The 9695-nt window shown below is 43.2% G+C and overlaps 1 protein-coding gene across 4 annotated transcripts in view; it reads left to right on the top strand.

Annotated features, from left to right (window-relative positions):
- The first annotated feature begins 709 nt into the window (after nucleotides 1-709).
- The window catches only part of LOC118900210 (N-acetylated-alpha-linked acidic dipeptidase 2), a 140504-nt gene continuing 131518 nt past the window's right edge, over nucleotides 710-9695 (top strand). The window contains exons 1-2 of one of the 4 annotated variants that reach the window (XM_036862570.1): nucleotides 710-1225; nucleotides 5104-5247. The gene's annotated coding sequence lies outside the window, so the exon portion shown is untranslated. Of the gene's footprint in view, nucleotides 1226-2750; nucleotides 2854-5103; nucleotides 5248-9695 lie in introns of all 4 variants that reach the window. The other 3 variants (XM_036862566.1, XM_036862567.1, XM_036862569.1) reach the window with 3 other exon arrangements.

Raw genomic sequence — 9695 nt, 5'->3', positions numbered from 1 at the left:
GGAGAAGAGAATAAAATAGACTCTTCCACTGGCTGCCCTTGGACAAGGCCCAGGAATGGCAACTGGTACCGTTTTTTATTTTTTATTTTTTTCTGATGGAGCCGTCACATCTGGGGATCGTAGATAGATTGCACATATTCACCAAACGTGTGGAAGATGGATGATAATTTTACAAGGAAAATTCATTTCACAGTGTCTCCAGAAAGTTCCTATTCTAAAGGGTTGCCTTATCAAAAACAAGGAATATCCTGCTTTGGTCGTGTTGCACTGCCTCTCATGTGCCTTCTGCATCTGTTTGTTTTACAGTTGTCAATCAGTCAGTCTTCTGCATCTGAAAATGCACGTCCCAGGGCTTCCCTGGTGGTGCAGTGGTTGGGAATCCGCCTACCAGTGCAGGGGACACTGGTTCGATCCCTGGTCCGGGAAGATCCCACATGCCACAGAGCAACTAAGCCCGTGTGCCACAACTACTGAGCCTGAGCTCTAGAGCCTGTGAGCCACAACTACTGAGCCCACGTGCCACAACTACTGAAGCCCTCGCACCTAGAGCCTGTGCTCTGCAACGAGAAGCCACCACAGTGAGAAGCCCGCGCACCACAACGAAGAGTAGCCCCCGCTCGCCGCAACCAGAGGAAGCCTGCGCCCAGCAGCGAAGACCCAACGCAGCCAAAAATAAATAATAAATTAAATAAAGAAAGAAAGAAAGAAAGAAAGAAAAGAAAATGCAGGTTCCCAGTCACAGTGTGATGGAAAAGCAAATTTCAGTGAAATGTTTCAATGCCTTTCAGTGTTTGAAGTTCCTAGTGAAATCACACATGCTGAGAATGTTAGAACCTAGCAAGGTGGGTCAGAAATCATGTCAAAGGCCTTTAGTGGAAATTAGAGAGCGGGGAACTGGTGTCTTTGGTTGGTTGATTAGAATAATAATGACTCGAATGGGGGGGGGTCACCAAACAAGACTTGAAGAGACAAAACCTCCACTGTGACGGCATGTGGATTGTGCCAAAGAAATGAACTGTTAAACTTTCCTGTTTCCGTGCCGGTTGTGGAGAACAGAGTGAAAACCGACCAGCACAGAACTTGGCCTGAGTCAGAAGTGGGCCAGTTACTACTGACACGGCAACGTGAAAGCTTCCCTGACGGTCTGAAAGCAGCACATTTCCTCCCACCACACCTTCACAGAGCAAGTCACCTTAGAGAAACCTACCAAACATTTTGAATATTCGTAAGTGTCTACCCTACTAACTTTGATGCTCATTTGGTTATTACTAATGCAAACTCATGTTTATTTATTATTGTTTTAAATAGAAAGTACTTGGAAATGTGAATGTTTTCCATCTTTACCTGGCTTTTCAAAAATAATCTTCTAAAAGTTTGAAATTTACTCAAAAGTTAAAAAAAAAAAAAAAAAGCATCACTGATGTAGTGGGGATGGGAGCCGGATGTGGGTGACTCTTGGGACTCTAGGCTTCTGTAAGGGTTTCTGGGTAAGAAAGAATGGTACACTGAATCTGAGGACATATTTCTTCTTTTATGTGAGAAGGAAGATAATCATGACTGTCTCTTGACCACTTCCCCAGTGTTGGCAGTATATAGAGAAACCTATATACTGGGTTGGGTTTGTGTGTTCCTTGATAATCACAGTGGAAAGGTGAGGTTTTTTAATACTGCTAAAATTTCCTTCATATGGAGGTGCCCAGCTTGATCCTTCAGTTTTCCTGTCAGCCCTTTGTTAAACACTGGCCACATATAATGAGGGATAAATCGGGAACCTGACTATACCCAGCAACTCCCTCTCTGAGAACTCCTTCCCAGTCGAAGTAAATCAATAATACTTTATTGTCGTTTAAGCTTTTTCTACTTTAACCTCCTTTTATTGCTATTTAACATGAAGATACCGTGAGATAAATTTTGTTGGTTCCATCTTTTTAAAAGTAAAGTCGTCTCTCATGGCCCATTATCTAGAATATACGATGTGGTTGCTCACCTGTTTTGTGAGCTTGATGTAGTTACAAAAATATATGTGTGGTGTGTATGATTCCAACTTAATGGTCTTTTTTTTTTAACTCTCAGCTTTGTTACCAAAGACACACTCTCAGACACTTCATTCAGTCCTCAATTTTTTTTTTTTAATATAAATTTATTTATTTATTTATTTTTGGCTGCGTTGGGTCTTTGTTGCTGGGCGCGGGCTTTTCTCTAGTTGCAGGGAGCGGGGGCTCCTCTTCATCGCGGTGCGCAGGGTTCTCATTGCGGTGGCTTCTCTTGTTGCAGAGCACGGGCTCTAGGCGCGTGGGCTTCAGTAGTTGTGGCTCGCGGGCTCTAGAGCGCAGGCTCAGTTGTTGTGGCGCACGGTCTTAGTTGCTCCGCAGCATGTGGGATCTTCCCGGACCAGGGCTCGAACCCGTGTCCCCTGCACTGGCAGGCGGATTCTCAACCACTGCACCACCAGGGAAGCCCCAGTCCTCAATTCTTAAGAGATGTTACCTATACATATTTTTGAAGCCACGATTGATTGATTGATTGATTGATTGAAGAGCAATGGAAGGTCCTGCTTCGCACAGTTCATGCCTTGGGGACCAGGCTGAGTTTTGTCTCACATTTCCTCCCTGTTCTCAGTGAAGTGACCCTTCTTCACCCAGGCTCAAGCCTCACCTTTCTTATGAGGCCTTCCTACCCAACCCCGGCCCAGGCATTCCTGCAGACTGAAGTGCTTTGTCACCAATGCTGCTGTCTGCTTCCTTCTCCAGATTCTGAGCACCTCACTTGCAGGACTCTCTTCGTTGGTTTTACAACTTGAATGTCCTGCCTGTAACAGGATGGGGCTTGACGCAGTGAATGTGCACGTTCAAGGTAAGCGTGGGAGGGACGGAGGTGGCGTTTAATTGATGAGCAGGGCTGGATGGCAGTCTGGCAAGAAACACAGGGTTGCACATCGTGGACAGACTTGGTTACGTGCAATCCCCATATTAGTTGGAAACCTTCTCCCTACTCTTGTTCTAGTATATCCTACTCACTAATTCACCCTCAGAAAGAAAAAAAATCTATTTTACAGGCACATCTCCACTGACCCTCAGGACCAGAATAGGTCTTTCTTTATATAAACTCTGGTCTTTTCTTACATAATAGTGTAAATTGCAAGAGGTAAAGGAAGTGTTCAGTGCCATATTCCCAGCAGATAATCTCTTTATCTGCAGATAAAGACAGATAATGCCCAGTGTCTGGGCACTAAAATATTTGATGAGTGAATAAATTAATAAATGAGATGAGATGATTGTCTTATTGGCAGTAGGGTTTTGATTAGGGTGTGCTACTCAATAATCTTTCCTACAGTTCACATAATATACAGTTTCCTTCCAAATTACATTTCTGAAAGGAACGTAGTTTTGAAACACTTATGATACCAAATATTTCTGATTAATAAGTGAGAATAGTCATTAAAAGAAATGTTATAAGCCACTGAAAAAGACATAAAATGAATCAGAAGAATAGAAGATGTTGAAGATAAAATGGAATAAAAAAATTACTTCGGCCAGTGGTTCTCAAAGTTTGGTTCCAAAAAAAAAAAAAAAAAAGTTTGGTTCCAATTCAAACAGCATCATCATCACCTGAACCTTGTTAGAAATTCAAATTCTTGGCTTACACCCAAGACCTCCTGAATCAAAAGTCATGTGAGTGGGACCTGAAATCTGTAGTTTATCAGTCATTCCAGGTAATTCTGATGACTTCTAACGTTTGAGAAACACTGAATTAGGCTGATTTACAGAGAAACAAAGACTTAGGAAATTTCTTACTTCTCAGATCTAAAGTATCACTAGACACAAATTGATTCATTAGCATTGATTAACTATACTTTAATGAAAAAAGCATAAAGGTGAAGATTAAGTTCCTTTTTTTAAAAATTTATTTTATTTATTTATTTTTGGCTGCGTTGGGTCTTCGTTGCTGTGCGGGGGCTTTCTCTAGTTGCGGTGAGCGGGGGCTACTCTTCGTTGCAGTGCATGGGCTTCTCATTGTGGTGGCTTCTCGTTGTGGAGCACAGGCTCTAGGCGCACGGGCTTCAGTAGTTGTGGCACGTGGGCTCAGTAGTTGTGGCTCGCGGTCTCTAGAGCGCAGACTCAGTAGTTGTGGCGCACGGGCTTAGTTGCTCTGGGGCATGTGGGATCCTCCTAGACCAGGGCTCGAACCCGTGTCCCCTGTGTTAGCAGGCGGATTCCCAACCTCTGCACCACCAGGGAAGCCCAAAGATTAAGTTCTTAAAGAGAATGTTGAGGATTCCAAAAATAAATTTGAATAACATTATTTTCATGGACAACACACATAGTCATATTTCTTGAATTGCTGACTACTTAAACTACACTTTTTTTTTTTTTGGTCTGGGGAAATACAGGAAGCAGACAATATTAAAAAAAATTCCATATGTAGTTAGGTATAAAACTAATGAATTTAATTTACTTTCTTGAAAATTATTCAGAAAAGACATACAATCAGATTTGTAGGAATGTTATTTTCGGAATAATATTTTATTGTAATAATTTGTAGGAATGTTATTTTGTACTTAAAATTCTGACTATATGTGGTATGATGAGATGATTTCAATGTGTTATATAGGCAGCACAGGACAGTGAACCCTGAGAAAGAGGAAACAAATGAGGGAAACCCAGTGATTGACCCACCTTACTGCCTGAAGATTTCTAGGCCACAGCACAGGGTGGGGGGACCCTGAGTGTAGATGTGAGTTCAGGGAGTCAAGGTGGTTGGAGTTCCCAGGACTGAAGCCTGGTTGCAGGTAAAGCTGTACAGAGAGACAGAGACAGACAGAGACAGACATCTCTAGAGGGCCCCAAAGGTGGAGTCTACAGCTGAATGCCGGTCAATTAATGTTTGTGAGGAAGTATTGCAGGTCAAGAAAAGAGAACCCCAAAGAGAACCAGTAGAACAATGCCTGCATCTCACACAGGGCTGGGAGTAGTTGCTGTTTCCTCGTCCACAATGGGAAATCCTTGAACTACATGGGATGTAGGGGAGAGGACGTGGAAGGGAATTGCCCCACTGGTGGGGAAATCAAGCCCAGATTAAAGACTTCGCTCTTCCCACTAAGAGAGTCTAAAAGCAAGCTTTGAAAGTCAAGATTTCTTCCAGAGTTAACCCCACTTCCACACTCCCAGGCTGTGCAACCATGACTTCTCTGGCACAAAGAGGCAAGACAACAGAGAAATTAAAGGAGGTTCCACCCACACTCTTCAAGTAACAGACACCCCTTCTCCCAATTACTCTGGCCTGAAGGAAGGGCTCTCCCAGGGCCATTGGTGCCCATGCCACTGGCACCACTCTGCCATTTTGCTGTTGCTACACAGCGCAGCTTCATGACTGAGCCTGGTCTTGGGTCAGGGGTGGGAGAGAAAACAAGAAAAAAATGAGACTCCCCACCTCCACACTTTTCTGTTTTCAGGGGCCTCTTTGCTGATCCTCTGACGGGAAAGAGAGGGTCTCTTGGAGTTTTTCTGTGAGCTCCTGCTGTGCAGTTCAGAAACTGGGGACTTTCTTTGGTCCTGGAGTAAAGCCAGGAAAGAAAAGAGCCATAGGAAAACCAAATTTTTGTCACTCAGTTCTTTGAGATTATAATTCATTAGACTGATGCGCCACGTGTGCAAGCACCAGGCTGACCTGGCTCTGCTCAGAGACACCTTCTGGTCTGAGTCTTCTTGTCACTGACAGTCGATCACTCTCCCCAGCCTCTGCCACCCCCCGCCCTGCTGTGGAGCCATCGGGCTAACGTGAGCTTTCCGCATGTATCGCAGAAGTGGTCTATGGCAGTCTGGCCTCTGTCAGAGATCAGGACTGCTCCTGACGTGCTCCTGGGTAAACTACAGCAATGCCTCTCCCACCCCGCTCAGATGCCTCCGCAGTCCAAGAAGCCTCTGCATTCTGCAGCCAGCTCTTCCCCGGGCCCTGGCAGCCCTTGGTCCAGTGCAGAGCTGCGATGTGAAGTATGCTTCATGGGGCTGGAGTGTTCACTAGGGTCAGGCTGGGCACATGCTGGGGCAGTTTTCAATCTGCCATTTCTGCCCTGCCGGGGGAGCCAGCAGGCACACACATACTCCTGAAAGCAGAGTCCAGGCTTCCCACATCCCTCCTGTTAATCCCAGAGGAACTCCCATCAGCCAAGGGGGCTAGTCTTCCCTACACAATATTATACACTAAATGGTCCAAAAGGGTTGTTTATGTACTTCTTAATGAAAAAAGTTTAATAAGAGAGCTTAAGATTTTAAATAGAATGTTGGGGATTCAGAAAATTAGTGAAACATTTTGGAAAATAGATTATTTTCATGGAAGATATACACAGTTATATTTTTTGAGTCATTTGCTTACTATAAAAAGAAGAAAACGTCCTTTCTTTAGTTTAGAAAATACAGGAAATGAACAATAGCCAAAAAATACTCTAGATGTAAGTAGGTAAAACAGTGAGTTCAATTTACTTTCTAGAAGATTAGTCAGAAAAGACTTTGTAATCATATATGCTTTACTGGATTATTTAAATTTCTGGGAATACATTCCTAAAATGAGAGGATTCTAAGTGATTACGGTATACATATAAATTTTACACTAGACATGGATATCAGCAATATTAGAGCAGTGTCCTTTCCTGGGTCAAAATATCAAGTATATAGTCTGAGATGTTAGTAGCAGATGTTATGATCTCAGGATGCTGTAACAATTAAGCCATGGCCCATTGGCACAAAGATGGAGAAAATGACCACAGGAACCAAAGACAAAGCCTCAAACTCACCTGATGTATGAATGTCTGATTTATGCCTGAATAGGCACGCATTGCATGTAGGTGTAAAATAGACTTCTCAATAAATCTGCTGTGGTATTTACCTAATGCCATCCACGAACATCAATTTCATGTGGATTGAGTTCAATGGGAAAGACAAATTCATCAGTTTAAAAGGAGTGAATATTAAAAGAAAATCTTTTTGACCCTTTTTTACACAGGGATTTCCTAATAAAGAAACAATAACCACAAATTGAATAATGATCAATTAACTACAAACATTAAGCATTTCTGTTATCAAAAGTCATCTTAATGGAAGAGAAATGCTGGGAAAAACACTGTAATCCATAAAACTAGCAAAGGATAAGTGACCAGAATATATCAAGAGACCTGAAAATCTATAAGACCAATATAAGTCCATTACCCCAAGCACAGAAGGACAAAGCAATAAGTTCACAGGAAAGAAAGGCAGGTATACATAAAAAGATCCTCAAACTCACTGGATATCAGAGAAATAAAAATTAAAATCACAATCACTACCTTCAGATATTTTTTAAAATAACATTTAAAATATTATTAATATTTTATTTTAATAACATTAAAATAAATTTTTTTTTAATTTTCAGCAGTATGGTATCCTTTTTTTTTTTTTTTTAGAAATTCACGTTCTTTTATTTATTTATGGCTGTGTTGGGTCCTCGTTTCTGTGCGAGGGCCCTCTCCAGTTGCGGCAAGCGGGGACCACTCCTCATCGCGGTACGCGGGCCTCTCACCATCTCGGCCTCTCTTGTTGCGGAGCACAGGCTCCAGACGCGCAGGCTCAGTAACTGTGGCTCACGGGCCCAGCTGCTCCGCGGCATGTGGTATCCTCCCAGACCAGGGTTCAAACCCGTGTCTCCCGCATTAGCAGGCAGACTCTCAACCACTGCGCCACCAGGGAAGCCCCCAAAATAATATTTTTTAAAAAATATTAAGCTCTGGTGATGACAAGAGGAACCCAAAATATCTCATGTTGTGGGAGTAAAAGTTGGTACAATTCTCTTGGAATCAATGGAAATCAATCTCTAGTGAAATTCAAGTTGAACATATTTAGAATCCTGATTGAATAATCTAGACAAGAACAAGTGCTATATGTGGCAGGTACAAATTGGTCATAACAACGTAATATATAATCACCAAAATAATAATAAAAAAGAAACTCTGGCCAATCTCAATTCCATTACTGGTGAAATGGCTAAGTAAATCTAAGTATAGTCTCATTAAAGAATGTCATATGTCCTGATTTCAAACTATATTCCAAAGCTACAGTAATCAAAGTGATATGGTACTGGCATAAAAAAATACATAGACCAATAGAACAGGATTGAGAGCCAGGAAATTAACCTGTGCATATACATTCAACTAATCTTTGACAAGACGAAGAACACACAGTGGGGAAACGATAGGTTCTTCAATACATGATGTTGGGAGACTTTTAAGTTCCTTCCTGCATAGAGCAGTGCTTAGGTGTTACCAGGGCTAAGAAGTGCTCAAAGGAATTAGGAAAGCTCTTGGACTTTCCCAGCGGTCCAGCGGTTAAGAATCCACGCTTTCTGGGGCTTCCCTGGTGGCGCAGTGGTTGAGAATCTGCCTGCTAATGCAGGGGACACGGGTTCGAGCCCTGGTCTGGGAAGATCCCACATGCCGCGGAGCAACTAGGCCCGTGAGCCACAACTACTGAGCCTGCGCGTCTGGAGCCTGTGCTCCGCAACAAGAGAGGCCGCGATAGTGAGAGGCCCGCGCACCGCGATGAAGAGTGGCCCCCGCTTGCCACAATTAGAGAAAGCCTTCGCACAGAAACGAAGACCCAAACACAGCCCAAAAAAATAAATTAATTAATTAATCAATTAAAAAGAATCCACGCTTTCACCGTAGGGGGCGTGGGTTCAATCCCTGGTCAGGGAACTACGATCCCACATGCCTAGCAGCACTGCCCAAAAAAACCCAAAGGAAAGCTCTTATCCAAAGCACTGGGTGGTGCTTAGCAATCCTGAAGCAATCCTGACTGCAGGGTGCTAAAACACTGGACCCACGAGGGTTGGGGGATCCAGTGCCCTTAGCCCCTGAATGGGAATATCTAAACCTGGGAGTCACCTAGCAAGTCAGGGTCCTGATGGACCGTAGTGACCATGATCCTGGAATTCTCACGCCTCTTCCTTCTTGACCCACCACTGACTCATCTGCCTCAAAGGTCATGGGATTCCTCCTCTTCTAAGTCAGATCAGTGCTTAGTAACCACCCAGAAGAGCTTCTCTTTCCAGTGGGTACTTCCTGCCATGAGGATGGGATAGAGTGGGAACACTCATCCCACATCACCCTTTGCTGGGACCCACAGCTTACAGTGCAACCAGGGCTTAGAATCTAGTTTCCAGAAACTCAAATGGAAGCCCCCACCGCAACATCATCAAAACCTGGCGTACGTAATTTATTCAGCAAAACAAATATCTAGCAAAGGCCAATGTTGATAAACTTGACAGTCTAGATGGAACGGGTAAATTCTTTGGAAGATACACACTACTAAAACCCCCTGAAGATAGAAGTAAGTAAAATGAATAGCTGGATATCCATTAACAGAATTGAATCTGTAATTTAATAAATTACTCTCAGTCTTCTGTTTTGAGCGAAAATGAAGTAGCAGGGATGGGATTTGCTCTTCTATCTTAAACAAGGACAACCCAGAAATGTGACATATAAAGGCAACAGTTTTCAGACGTTTGACAATAAGCATCACAGGAGAGTAAACTTAGAGAGAGGGACCAAAGGAAGGGAGCCTTTGACAGTCCCATTTTACTGCCTGGAGATTTCCAGACTTGTCACAGGGAGGGGGAACCCAGACAGAGCCCAGTGGTCTCCCTGAGTTGAAGAGACAGGGTTGGAA

The sequence above is a fragment of the Balaenoptera musculus genome, chromosome 8, assembly GCF_009873245.2.
Source record: "Balaenoptera musculus isolate JJ_BM4_2016_0621 chromosome 8, mBalMus1.pri.v3, whole genome shotgun sequence".
Lineage (NCBI taxonomy): Eukaryota > Metazoa > Chordata > Mammalia > Artiodactyla > Balaenopteridae > Balaenoptera > Balaenoptera musculus.
This window is presented reverse-complemented; position numbering and strand designations above follow the sequence as displayed.